Source organism: Equus caballus, chromosome 5 (genome assembly GCF_041296265.1).
Source record: "Equus caballus isolate H_3958 breed thoroughbred chromosome 5, TB-T2T, whole genome shotgun sequence".
Lineage (NCBI taxonomy): Eukaryota > Metazoa > Chordata > Mammalia > Perissodactyla > Equidae > Equus > Equus caballus.
In genome coordinates this window covers 94,369,718-94,384,578 of record NC_091688.1, presented here as the reverse complement: position 1 = coordinate 94,384,578, position 14,861 = coordinate 94,369,718, and positions in this window count along the sequence as shown.

Below are 14,861 nucleotides of genomic sequence, written 5' to 3'. Positions count from 1 at the left end.
CATTCTCTCCTGCTAGAGTGTTCCCAGGCAACGTTGACTGTACAGTAAGGTATTTTATAGTTCACTGAAACAGCTCATTCACTATTTTAGAAAATATTTATTACAGTCTATGCCTACCTTTTTAGGTCTCAGAAATGAGTATAATGGAGACTGAATAGAAACATAAATCCTGCAGACCAATTCCATACTATGTCTAGAACCACCTTTTATGATTCAGACAGTGGTATTAAGTTAATATTTTTAAACCTAATTCTTTCTTACTCTAAAATTTATTTTTTTCCTAAGCACTTAGTTCTTTCTACTAGTAACGTACTTCTCTTAAATAGTCCCACCAGTTTTCTGCATGCAACTATAGTGTCTGAATCCCCCAAGTGGGCCACGTTTATATTGTTCCGCAGGAGGTTCCTCCACCCCAGAGACAAACAGATTTCAATTAGGAATTGTTATACACTTCAGCAGATGTCTTTACCCGTCCCGCCACTTAGCAGAAGACCAAGTGTAGGCTGGCATTAGCGTTACACTTCAAACAAAGGCACGTAAGGAGAAAAACAAAAACTGACTAACAAGATCCACCACAAGCTGCAGACAGTGACTATTCCTCTGCTATCGAGTTGTGAGTGAATTTTTATCTCCTTTTTTTCCTGTGCCTTTATCTGTATTTTCCAAGAGAGTTTACAATGAAGATGGATGAGGTTTTAAAATTAAATAAGAGAAAAAACATTAGTTCTAAAATGATGTTCTATCTGGTGCTTACCAGGATGCAGTAGTAGGACTGCTGGATTCCAGCCCTAAGAGAAATCAGAGAGACATCTCAAAGAAACCAGAGAGGGAAACCAATAAGAAAGGGAAAAAATGATAGGAAATCATGCTACTGTATGAGAGTAATGGAAGGACCAAGACCTACTGTAAGAGGAAAAATTTAGGGGAAAAAGCCCCAAAACTGTAGGATTCTTCTCTTGTTCTTCCATCACCACTGTGTTGGCCTGAATCCTCCCTCTCCCCACTTGTGTCAATTCTTCCCCTGGCCCAAGTGCCCCCCAAAATAATATCAGGCTAGCAGAGAGACCTGTGTTTATCAGGATTCGACATAAACAATATGGGAACTAATTATCGTCCCAAATAGCTTCCCCAACCGTTTAGGAAGTGTCTTCACCTTATCATCGGGGCACAATGAATGAGGTTATGATTGGGAGAATTGTATTATGGAGCGAGGAGTACTCTGATACGAGGCTCCCTTCACCTTACCTTGAGCTCACAGGGCTTGAGTTTGCACTGAGCTCTGGCCTCTGCTCACATTCTGACCCAGCACAGAAAAGTTAACACAGTAGGCTGGAGGCTGCTATTTTACAAGTTTGGCCTGTGGCTGGTGTCTGGGAACTTGGTTTCTGAAGCATTCCCTAAATAACATGACTGTGTACCTGAGTATACATGGGTTGTACAAACAATGCAATTTATGGTGAAAACCAGCTTTTCTTTTGAGTGCCTGAAATTTTAATAGTTGCTAGACAAGGAATGTCTATGTGACCAGACCCCACTAGTCTCAAGCCAGATTACCTGGACAGAAACATCACAGAGGTGTCACTACGTTTTTGCTGCTACAGGATAAGTGCACTCTATATGACCCTTTATAGGGGGAGGAGAGCATGGGAAACCTGTCCATCAATTCCTCTAGACTCTGCCTGTTTCTTTTTCAGTTGATCCCTGCTGTGTCTCTGTAATAAATCTTGGCAGTGAGTACAACCATATGCTAAGTCCCTTGGGTCCTTCTAGGGAATCACAAAATGTGTGGGTGATCTTGGGACACTGGAAACATTGACAAAGTAGCTGATAACCCTGGAGAATATGAGGTCCAAAGCCAAACTAACAGCACCCTTGAAGAGCACAGCTATCTCAAAAGAAAAGCAAATGTTGGATTATCGTTTCTTTCACAAGCAAAATGTTAGAACAGATGGACCCAGAATTAAAAATTATCTTTGCAAACATTCTGAGAGATAAGATATTGACAATAGGGAAAGAGAAAGGAAGCAAGAAGTATCTTCTAACCTGTGTTCAGTCAATCTACATGCTATCATCTAACTCAATTCTTCCCAGGTGTGTTAATGGGTAGTTCAGTCATGTTGGTTTTTGATAATATTTCATTGTCTCTATCTTCTCTTCCTTCTTGTATATTAGCAGGAAATTCAGAGAAAATGCTAGCTACCTTCCAGTGTAGACAGAAATTTAGTTGCTCCTTCTTTTCAAATGTGTTTTTGCTTTTCTGCCTTCTTCATGAGTCAAAATCATAGTCTCCCTTCATGGTCCAGTTTAAATTTCACAATCTCTGTAAACCATCTTACTGTTCAACTTCCTTGTTGCCAATTCTGTGCCATAGTGTATCACAAGACTTTTTCTCATAGCCTTATTCACAAGACCTTTATAGTATTTTGGACTGGTGTGTGCCCACTTAAATAGAATATAATATTTTAGGAAATAGAAACTGCAGCATATTCAGGTACTCTATAGCACTGAGCAAGGAGATATATATATATACATATATATATATGTATATATATATCTTTTTTTTTTAAAGATTGGCACTTGAGCTAACAACTGTTGCCAATCTTCTCTTTTTTTTCTTTCTACTTTTTCTCCCCAAATCCCTGCAGTACATAGTTGTATATTTTAGTTGTGGGTCCTTCTGGTTGTGGCACGTTGGACGGAGCCTCAGCGTCCCTGATGAGTGTACTGATGAGTGGTGCCATGTCCTGGCCCAGGATCCGAACTATCGAAACCAGGGCCGCCTCAGGGGAACTTGCAAACTTAATTACTCGGCCACAGGGCCGGCCTCAAGCAAGGATATTTTGAATGGCATTGCATTAGTATAACAGAAGGAAGGTAATGAAAATAATAATTGCAATTGCAGTCAAATGAACCAGTCTATACAGAAACTGATAAATAGTAATGTACTCCTGAAATTACACAATGTTATAAACCATTATGACTTCAATAAAATAATTGAAAAAAAATAATTGCACTTACTAGCTTTTATTGAGCACTTACTATGTGTCATTAACTCTTCAATGTTCTACTTTTATTAACTCATTTAATCCTCACAACCATTTATGAATTAAGACCTCTTATTTTCTCCATTTTAAAGATGAAGTAACTGAAACACATGGGGATTAAATAACTTTCCTAAGGGTAAACTGCTGCCTGATAAAAGAGGTAGGCTTGGAATTGATGCCGTCCAGTTACAGAGGCTGAACGTTTAAATACTGTGTGAAACTGCTTCTCATAAAAGATGATTAATATTAGGGTTGCCTGATCAGAAAATAAAATCCAAAAAACAGAATACCCAGTTAAATCATTGTCATTTATAAGGACGTCCCAAATATTGCATGGGACACACTTATACTAAAAATTATTTATTGCTTCTCTAGAATTCAAATTTCACTGAGTGTCTTGCATTTTATCTGGTAATTCTATAAATAAGCCTAACAATATACATCTTAATAGAAGTATGCTAACTTGTGTGATAGATAGGGAGATACACCACCAAGATAACCGTTAAGAAACAATTTGCCGTCCAGAATGGAGGGCAGGGTGAGCAGATAGCCTCTGCCTGCCAGCTTCTGAGGGCCTGCCTGAGTCCCAGAGCACTCCCTTGTCTATGTAATTAGGCCCTTTCAAGGGAGCTGATGTCACTGACTGAGGAGGGTGCTTACAAAGGCCCAGCCATTTTAGCCCAATTCCAGACAGCTCTGAGAGGCAATATTAGCTTTCTAGAGTTCATGAAGCTTGTCCATGGCATTTGGGGGCCTGAATTAGAGTTTGACTTCCTTTCTGGTCAACTCTGCCTCCTCCCCTTTCCTTTCACAGGTGTTAATCCTTAAAAAATACCTTGCACCCCAACTTTGTCTTGATGTATTCTTCTAGACGACCCAACCTGTCACAACTTACACATAACCAAGTAACAGGATGAGAGGAAGCCCCTTTGCTCTACAAGGAACTTCTTTTAACAGAAAAATAACTTTTACTGTAGCACCTTTGCTGAAATCAGAGCAATACACCTTGTAACAGTCAGGATTCCAGCAGGAAACAGATGCACACTTAAAAGTGAAAATGAAAAGAGTTTATGAGGACACTGCTTATGAAGATGTGGACAGGGTGAGGGAACCAACAAGGTTGTTAATAACAGGAACTTGTTACCGAGAGCAAAAGTTAACATGGAGACTATAAAAATCTAACTAGTAATGCAGGAAGTCATCACCACCCCTCAGTGGGTAAGATAAAGGTAAGGAATGGTTATAAGAGTCCAGAAAAACATATAGCTGCAGCTGGGGCAAGGGGACTCCCTCACAGACACTGGAAAAGTACAGCCAGGGACCAACCATGGTGTGGCATGTAGGGAACTGGAGGAACTCACACACAGAACTCTTACTCCTCCCCGTGACCAGCTGTTGCTGGTACTTCCCACCGGCTGAACCCAACCAAAAGCCAGAGGGCCAGATGGGGAAGGTCTCCATATACCGAGCAGGGTAGGAGCAGCATAAAGAGTGGATCTGACCAGCAAATAGAGAATATCCCACAACACTAAAGCTCAAGGAAGCAAATGACGTGCTCATTCATGAAAAAAAATAATAAAGGCAGAACACCAAAGAGAGTAGTATATGAGAAATTCAAAGACCTGAGTTATAGAGCTATTAACAACCCTAAGTAGCTTTGATATTTCAAGCAAGTTAATCTATCTCTGGGCCCATTTTATCTTCTGTTAAAAGAGTTCCATGAACTCGAGGATTTTTTTGAGCTTTAACAACCCATAATTACATATATCTAAATTTCCTATACAAAGTATAGGAAAAGAATGACTTTAGGAAATGAAATTCAGAATTATTTAAGAAGGTAGGATAATTATCAGTAGCAATGACCTGCTTAAAGAAAATTAAGAGAGCAGCAAGAAAGGTCATCTGTAGGGTTTGGTAATAACAATGGATTATTAACAAGAACAAAATTTGGTGCAAGAGATGGTGTGAAAAGAGTACAAGAGAGAAGACAAAGGAAATCCAGATGAATCCATTAATCCTCAAAATAAGCCCAGTTTACTATTATCTAATTGAAATCATAACAGATGTAAAGGACATAAAATACATAGGCATACAATAGTTTTTTCTTCATTTGGAAATAAGAGCAGTATGGGCTAATCTAAAAAACAGGTGAATTTAAGATCAAAGTTCATGAGCTCAGATTTTCATGGAGTACTTAGGAAGAATAAATGAGATATTTATTTGAAAGTGTTTTGAAAGCTTTAAATTGCCTCTCAAATAGTGTTGACCTTTTTGTGGGGATCAATCTACTGGAATCTTAATGGATTTTTTTCTACATAGAAAAGTGCTTGGATTTTTCTAAGCACATATTTTTGAAAGAGGAATCAAGAGTCATAGCAAAAATATGACATGGATAAAGTGCAGGTTATTAGTATGATAGATGATATTACTCGTTACCAAATATGCCAGGTTCAGTCACTGCAGGGCCTCTTCATGTGAGAGGATGACGTCCTGTTGAACTTTATCGTGGCCTTGAGACTTGCTTTGACTCATGAAATATAGGTAGAAGAGACATGTGTCACTTTGAGGCAGAAATTCAAGAGCTGGCATGTCTCTTTCCTCTCTCACAGTGACTAGCAATGTGCTACGGAGAAGCTGCTCTATCAACCTTGGTCCCAGGGTGACTATGACATGAAACAAAGTCACAGTCAACCCGAGATGGAGGTACAGTGTTAAAGAGAAATAAACTTTTTGTTTGTTTGTTTTTGGGTTTTTTTAGTAAGGAAGATTGCCCCTGAGCTAACATGTGTGCCTCTATTTTGTATATGGGATGCTGCCACAGCATGGCTTGAGGAGCGGTGTGTAGGTCTGTGCCAGAGAGCTGAACATGTGAACCCTGGGCTGCCTAAGCAGAGTGCGTGAACTTAACCACTATGCCACAGGACTGGCTCAAAAGAGAAATAAACTTTTGTTGCTATAAGTGACTGAAATTTTTGTACCAGTTGTTACTGTAGCATAACTTAGCCTATCTTAACTGATTCTAGGTTTTTCATTATATTTACACAGTTCAGGGCATATATTTCCATACTTGCTTGAACTGTGGCCTATTAGTTTTAGGGCAGAAATACCTGACTTGCCTCACTCACTTTCAAGTGGATAATGAACTCAGGATTTGTGATTTAAGACCATAGAAGAGCTAAAGAGTCACTCCCTGTGTTAACTCCGTGCCTTAGTCATTCTGTGGGCTTTTCTTCTTTAGGCAAATCAGCCTTTTTTTATTTCTAGTACTGATGGATTTGTTTACTACGTATCTTTGAAATTATTTCTTTGATTTGTTTCTTTGGACCTTTTTTTCATCATGTTCTAGTTTAATATTTTTATTTATTCAATCCTGTAGTGAATATTTCACTGGATAGCCACTCAAGTTGACATTAAACATTTTGTCCATTGTGCATACAATTAAAATAAATCTGTTAAACAGAGGCCATGCCCTCATAGAGATTGTAATGTGTGTGTATGTATATTCCTAACTCCAGCCATGCTCTAACCATATGTATAGAGAGGGAGGACAGCAAAGAGAAGAGAAAGGAGAGGAGATGACGATAAGACAAGGCAAGGAGAGAAGAGGTGAGAGAAGTATCATAAAGAAAGAGAAGTAGAAACAAATTGCTATGGTAGTTCAGGGCAGAGAGAAATTGTGTCTTCTTCAAAGAAAACATGGCAGTTAAACTGTAATTTGCAGGTGCTGTAGAATTCAGATCCTGCATGTGTAGCATGTATGTATTACGTAAGAGCCAGGTTTACTATGAAACGAATGAAGCTTAAGCTTAAGCATCAGTCCTCTTGCTTGCACTGAATCTTCCAAGGCCCCAGTGGAGGGAGTTTTGCAAAACAATAGGTTCACATGGTAAAATGTTTCTGTAATGCCATTTTGAACTGCTGTGAAGACTGTTTTCTTTTCTCACTCTGATTTCCTTTGTCACAATCATTTTTGTTTCATATAGTGTTGGAATAAACAAGTACATTTTTGGAGTCTGGTTAGGGGGAAATTGATTTGGGAATACATTTGTTCGGGGTTTAATGATATAACTTTGTGGTTCACAGACACTTTTGTGTAAATTTATTACTAACTCAACTGATGTAGAAATATATTACAGTAACATACCTTTCTGCCCCTAATGGGTGATGACTTACCCGGCATTATGACGTGAAAGTGAAGCATCATTAGTTGAATTGCTGTTTACAATCTTAAACACTGAACACTACAAGCATGTGTTTAGTGTAGGACAAATAGAATATGGAGCTGGAAGATAGTCTGTGCAGAATTCTTATAAACATAGGATAGACATCAAAAATTCTAAGTAGGAGGTAACAGTCTGCCTGCATGCCCAGTTAGAATGAGCGTTATATCCTGTCAGGAGTCTGCTTGATAATGTGTTATACACAATGATAAAAAAAAAAGCCAAACTGGGCTTTTTTCTTTCTTTTTATCGGAGTCACACAAAATTTTTTAGAAGTCCTCTGTTTGAAGAATCAAACTTTCAGTAGTACTGTAAATAAAAATATATCAATTTGCAGTGTCCCATATTAAAATATGCAACTCAAATTTTAATAATAAAAAATTCTGCCAGTCACACTACAGGAAAGATCAAATTAGCACTGCAATCTCTCCAAAGATATTGGTATTACAAAATCAGTGTTATGTGAAGAGATGATCAATGATCATATAGCGAAGAAAGGTAAACATAAAAGATATTGCATGGAAGCAAGTAATTAATAAAAATTATTATGCTACCAGTCTGGAATTTGTTATGTTTATTGTGTTTGTCCGTTTTTAAAATTACTAACATGTTGCTCTTTCATTTCTCATCCTAAATAAATATCTACATTCGTAACTAATTTTATGTTTCCAACTTTGTAGTGTTTATTTTTAAAAATGGGCCTCAATTTATATAATCTTCAGGACCCACAAAGCCTGAATCTCTATATATGGATAATGGAAGGAGGGTGTTACATGAGGATTACAATATAAGGAAAGGTGTAGAAATGCCAAATTGAATAGCACTTATGAGATAGGATAACATGAGAACGCATGAATTGAGTTGGAGTCATTAAACACCAAGTAAATAATTTGCGTAATCTTTGAAAGCTTTTATTGGACTGATAATCATGTCTGTAGTTCAGTATTTATACTCTGGCATCAGTGATGATGAAGGAGAATCATGCTGAAGATTCTGATTAGGAGGCAATTAAGTAAAGGTGATAGGAGGAGAGGTAAACATATATTCAAGAAAAAAATTTATGTGTAAAATAAGCAAGAGTTGAAAATTCATTCCATAGGGGACTAAAGAATAAAGGTAAGCACAACCAGAGGCACTTACAACTAGAATATACAACTGTGTACCCGGGGGCTTTGGGGAGAAGAATTAAAACAAAAACAAAAAGAAGAAGAAGATTGGCAACAGTTGTTAGCTCAGGTGCCAATCTTTAGAAAAAGAAAAAAAAAAGAATAAAGGTAAATCAAAATTGATATATCATCTCAAGGTGCCTTGAAAGATGGAAGTGTTAATAATAGAGATTAGTAATAAATTTTAAAGAAATAAGACTGGCAAAGCAATATGTCTTGGGTATATACTTGAAAAAAAACTTCACCCACTCTCTCAGTCCTCTTCAAAGCCAGCTTCCCTGGCTTGCTTTTCCATTTCCGGTCCAGCTTCTAGAAGGAGTTGTCAACATTCCAGCCTCCTTTTCCGGGACTATCAACGTACTCCAATTTGAATTCCAGTTCCTGCCCTCCCCTGAAACTGCTCTTTCAAAGATTACCTGTAATCTCAATATTTTGAAACACCAACTGTTCTTTTCCCGCCCTTATTTCACTAGCTATCTCAGCAACATTTGAAGATGTTTCACACTTCTTAAAACACTCTTTTCCCTTTAACACTTTTGGTTTGTCTCCCTCCATTCTACTTACTCTATGTCTAGTTTGTAGCTCCATCCTCCTCTACATAGCTATTTCAATGTCAAGTCAATTCTAGATCTGCTCCTTTTGCCACTGTATCCTTTCTCTCTAGAAGATGTCATACAAATCTTCTGTTACCATATTTATATCTTTGACTCTCGAATGTACATCACCAGCCAGAACTTTGCATTCCAGGCACTTGTGCTCTCTCTTTCTATCTTTCTCTCTTTTTAGAGTATATCTATTCTGATATATTGACGTATTCTGCATACAGATATATTCTCAGAATATATAATAATAGATTATATATATGCATTTATATGTATATACACATATGAATATGACTGTTCTTCAGTATCTGAAAGTAAAAAGCTCAGCACAAAGTGAAATTGAGGATTTTCCTCTATTGTCCTTATCTTCTTCTTGGGTTTCCTAATGGATTGGATCTGCCATGCATCTGCATGAAAAGCACATGACCTTTTTTTAGGTCTTCAAGAAGCAGGTTCAGAAACAAACAAACAAACAAACAAAAATCAGGGCAAATAGTTTATTTGGAAGGTGCAGTGAACACCAGCAGAAAAGTAGGGAAATTATCCATTGAAAGGAAGTCAGCCAATAGGGGCAAATTACTAAACCAGCTATCACAGAGAGCAAACAGAACCTAATCCTGTAGGGAAATGCTGTGAAGTGGTGTAAAACACTCAGCACACAATTATCTCACTTGAAGGAACATTTATACACCAACTCCTGAAAGTCATTGCTTAAGGGCTGTTCTGGAAGGATGTTTATTTCTTGGTACTTTGGGCAGGTGGAGGAGAATTGAATTCCATGGTTCCAAAACAAAACTTCTCAGGCACTGAGGTGCAGATACTGACAATTAGAAATAATTTTGATTTCACCACAATGGAACGGTCTAACGCATATGTGCGGGGACCTCTCAGGGACCGCTGCAGTCACCCTTCCTCCTGCTCAGATTCATTTGCTCCCCACATAAAACTCTCTCCATCCTGTCACTGCTTATGTATAGTATTTTTTAAAAAATAAAATGAAAAGACTTACAACTTTCATTCGCTCTCAAGAACGTAGCTGGTTTTCATTGTCTCATTCTGCCACCATCAATTCTAGTATTCTTTCACATCAGGTTTGTATCTGAGGTTCTGAACCTTGTCAGATCATGATTTCTGAAATTGTCCATTTACAGTTACATCTGGATATGACAGCACAAAGCAATGCCACAGTGAAGCACCTGGGTTCCAGATAGATTCTCCCCTGTCCTATGGTATAGTAGCAATCTCAAGAGCTAATGATAATAAGAGTAAATTATCCTCACCAACATAGCTACTCCTTTCTTTGCCTGCTAACATACTGGCATGATAAGTCCAACACAACCAATCAAAAGTTGTAACTTAATGTTTACTGGAACTCTTACTTGTCTAAAGGTAAGAGTGTACCTCCCTTGGGAATAAGGACCTCTATTCTAACAGAGCCTAAATCTGTGGGGACCGGAAGCACAACATTCTTGAGTGGGTCATTGAGAACAATGTTGAGAAGAGCCATTTCTTTTTTCACCTCTTGGTTACTATCCCAAGGACTACACAAATACCTGTAGAGTATACCATCCTATAGCACTCCAACCCTTCAAGGTGTCATTTCCAAGAATATAACTCAGCTGTGCCTTTAAAAGATAATTCCAACAATCTATCGCGACAGCCACTCCTGGATTATGGAACACATGGAAGGCCCAGTGAATACAATAATAATATGCCTATGGTCACATCTCCTTTTCTGCGAAGTGGATGCCTTTCCACTGTTATGTGATACTCCATCATGATAAATCACTCTGTCATCCCTAGGATAGTGGGCCTAGCTGAAACCGTAAAGGTGAGTCATTGCCCTCCTGCAAGATGGAAGGATTCAATAAAATCAACTGTTCTATTTGGTTGGGTGATTTTCTTGAGGGGTGGTACCATTCATAGAGTTTAGTGTTAATCTTTGTTACTGAAAGATCAAGCATTCATCGGCATTAACTAGATTGGCTTGATGAAAGTGAGCCAATGATGTTGCAGCCTTCATGTCTGCCACCATGGCTATGCCATCCACTGTGTAAACACTAGTGTGGCTGAGAGTAAAGACTGAAATTTGCTGGAAGAATTATCCTGTCTACCTTGCTGTTCAGTATTCTTTAGAGGGCATTAACATGAAAAACAAAGATCCTCACACTTCATAACTACTTCCACAGATAAATCTCCAGATATCTTTGTTTCTAATTATTCAATTTTGTTCTTTCCAGGACCTCAGCCAACCAGCTAATCATTTCTCAGTGCTCAGGAAAACACACACGTTTTTACATGAGGCTGTTTGTCCTGTCACGTCTAGCTGATGATCACACAAAATTCTGCCCACTATGAGGATTTCACTTAACTATCTCTCAAGGCTGCTTCTAAGTGGGTGTAAAATGTGGTAACATTTTTGCTATCAACACATCCAGCCTACCCATCATGAGCTGGGCCACGTATTTACATAAATGACATGTGCCCCACAGTCTTGCTTGGATTATCTCCTGAATGTATTATCTCCTTCATATGATGGATATTTGCTAGTGGATCTAACAATACCCAGGTCATAATGGGCAGTTCTGAACACAAAGGAATTTGATTCCCACAGTTAAGCAATGCTGAGGCCTAGCAGCTTGCTAAGAGCTAGCTTTTCAAATTCTAAACAGTTCCCTTCTGCAGACCTCATGCTCTCGCTCTAAAATCCTAGAATCTTCATAGAAACTCTCTTAAGTCTTCCTAAATATTCCACATGGTCACCGTATCTACTACAAATGCCTCTAGCCACGTGGAAGCGCTTGGGTCATATCACACCAAGTGCGGGGCTGCTTAATTTCTGCTGCAGTGGTCTTTCTTGTTCTGGCCCCTCATCAAAATTGACAGTCTTCTGAATTAACTAATAAATTAGTTGGAACACTATTCCCTAAAGATGTGCTGCCCTCATAACATGAAAAGATCTATAAAGTATGCGATTATTTTCTTAGTGGTAAAATGTGAGGTGGAATATGTTCTTTATCTTGGAAAGGTATCTCAAGATACTCCACTCTAAAGGATCCCCCAAATTTCCCCCATTTGGCAGGCACCTGAGGCTTTTAAGATTTTATCTTCCATCCTTTGATGCACATGTGCCTCACTACAGTATCTAGAGTGTGATCTACTTCTTCGTCCCCTTTGATTAATAGAATATTATCGACAGAGTGGGACAGTTTGGTATTCTGTAAAATGTCCAAATAATCAAAATTTTTTGTGACAAAGAAAACAAGTATGATACAGCCCAGGGGCAAAGCTATGAATAAATCTTAGTGTTTGTCCCGTAAATGTATCCCACTGTCCCTTCCATGTCGATTGATTCAGATTCTTCTCCATAATGGAAATTGAAAAGGCCACATTTTCCAGATCAATGGCTTCTGGTGTCTGCTATGAAGCTTATTGATCTGTTGACTGTGTTCTCATCAATTTTTGTCATAAATCGACATTGTCTATTATTATCTATAATATAGATCCGTTATTGTACATTAAAGGTACCCAGAATAGCAACTACAATTGAGGCTGCCACTTCAGTGGCAAGACCACCATTCAGCCAGTTTTTGAAAGGGTCAGATGAGTGAATTAAACAGGGACATAAAGATGACCACCAACCCTTCATTCTTTAAGTTTTTTAAAGTGAGACTAATTGTTTTATTCTGCCTTCTGACTTACCATATCCAGGGCTTGTGGGGTCACAGTTACAGGGACTTCCCTGGGCTTTTCCTACATTGTAGGTCTTATTTCACAGGTAAGATTCTTAGTAACTGATGCCACAGCAGGCCAGGGATAGTCACCATTTGTCTCAGTGAGTTTGGCTTCCTATAACAAAAGTACCATAGACGCGGTGACTTAAAGAACTAACATTTATTTCTCGCAGTTCGGAAGGCTAGGAAGTCCAAGACCAAGGTGCCAGCAGATCTGGTGTCTGGGGGGGCCATTTTCTGGCTCATAGACGGCCACCTTCTCCCTGTGTCTTCAAATGGCTGAGAGAGAGATCATCTCCCTCATGTCTCTTCTTAAAGGTCACTAATGCTGTTCATCAGGGCATCACCCTTATTACCTAATTACTTCTCAAAGGCTCCACCTCCAAATCACATCACATTGAGGATGAGACTTGAACATATGAATTTGAGGTGGACACATTCAGTCCATGGCCCACTCTTCTTACAATAGGGTCCTTATTCCCATCTGGCTGGCTAGCGATCCAGTTCCAGAAACTTATTTTCGGAATTACTTTCTCAGACCACTTTTGGTTTCAACAATTAAAGTGTGGGTTCCTTAAGATGCAGGTCCTGAGGTAAGGAGTCAATTTTAAGTAGTTAATTCTGGAGATGCAGGATGCATGAATAGGGGAATAGAAAATGGAAGCAAGGAAGAGAAGATGTCACTAAGTTAGTTACCTCTGTTGGCTGAAACTTAATCACACTGGGAAATAATTTAAAATACATTTTTGGAATTATATAATTGCTCGAGTATTAGTTTATTAATGTCTGTCAGTCATTGTTTGAGGGCTGCTATCAAGAGGTGTTATTTCTTAGTACTTCTAGCCCCTCATGCTGGGGGGTAAAGCAGTGTTCAGTGTTTTCAGATAAAAAGCTCTCAGGCGTGGAGATGCAGAGACTCACAACCAGAAGCTGGTGGTGGTGTGGCACACGAGAAAATGTTGTCTTCTGAACTTTGGCTACAGGTTCACTGTTAGTAATTACTCTGGGGCAAAGGAGCTTTGCTGGGACAGTCCTGGACAAAATGGAACATATGGCAGCTTTATTGTGCCTCAATGAAGTCGTCCCTCATTGCCATTCTCCACACTGAATCCAGAATGATCGTCTCAGAACACAAATCCCACCAACTCATCTCCTTAATGTCAAATCCTTTAGTGGTTTACTATGGTTCAAAGGATGGAGTCAAACACCCTTAACATGGCCTACACCTTCTGGATGATCTCTCCCTCCTATCCCAAGGCCTTTGCACATGGTATTGCCTCTGATTAGAATGCACTTCCCTCTTATCCTTCATATTTCAGTCCTAGCATCACTTCCTCAGAGACGTTGCTATATATCTTAGCTGTTGGTGTTTTTACTTTAGTTAAAACAATCTGATTTATTATGGAGAATTCTAGGGTTGCAGAATAATGATATCATGTTTATAAAGCAATCCAGCGAGCCATCCCCTGCTATCTATTTGAGTTGGCGTTCTAAGTCTCCCGCTGTCAATGGGAGTGGCACTAGAGCGCTTTGTTTCCTGCTCTACCCCATCGTATACTGACGCTGGATACAGACCTTCAATACATTTCAGACAGTTTCCTCCTTGGCAGCAGTAGCACATTATAATGCAGTACTGATGTTAACTACCCAGAGTTAGCACAGACTTCACAAGCTAAGAGCAAAGTCTTCAAAACTCCCCTCACTTCAGACACCAGCCATGTGTTCTAGGGATTTTAAAGCCACTCATGCTTCTGATCAACTGGCTATAATTTGAAAGTCCCATTACCCTCTCAGCTTCAAGAATTCACTAGAGTGACTCAAAGAACTTAGGAAAGCACTATACTTACAATTACACTTTCATTATAAAGGTACAAATCAGGAACAGCAAAGGAAGAATGCATGGGATAAAGTGTGGCAGGGTTCAAATGCAAAGCAGTCATGTCCTCAGGACCTGTCACCCTCCTGGCACATCAGTGTGTATCGCCAACCAGGAAGCCCAACCACACTTAGACATCCAGAGCTTTTATTGGGGTTTTATTACCTAGACATGATTGACTGAATCATTGGCCATCTGATTAACTGAATCTCCAGCCCC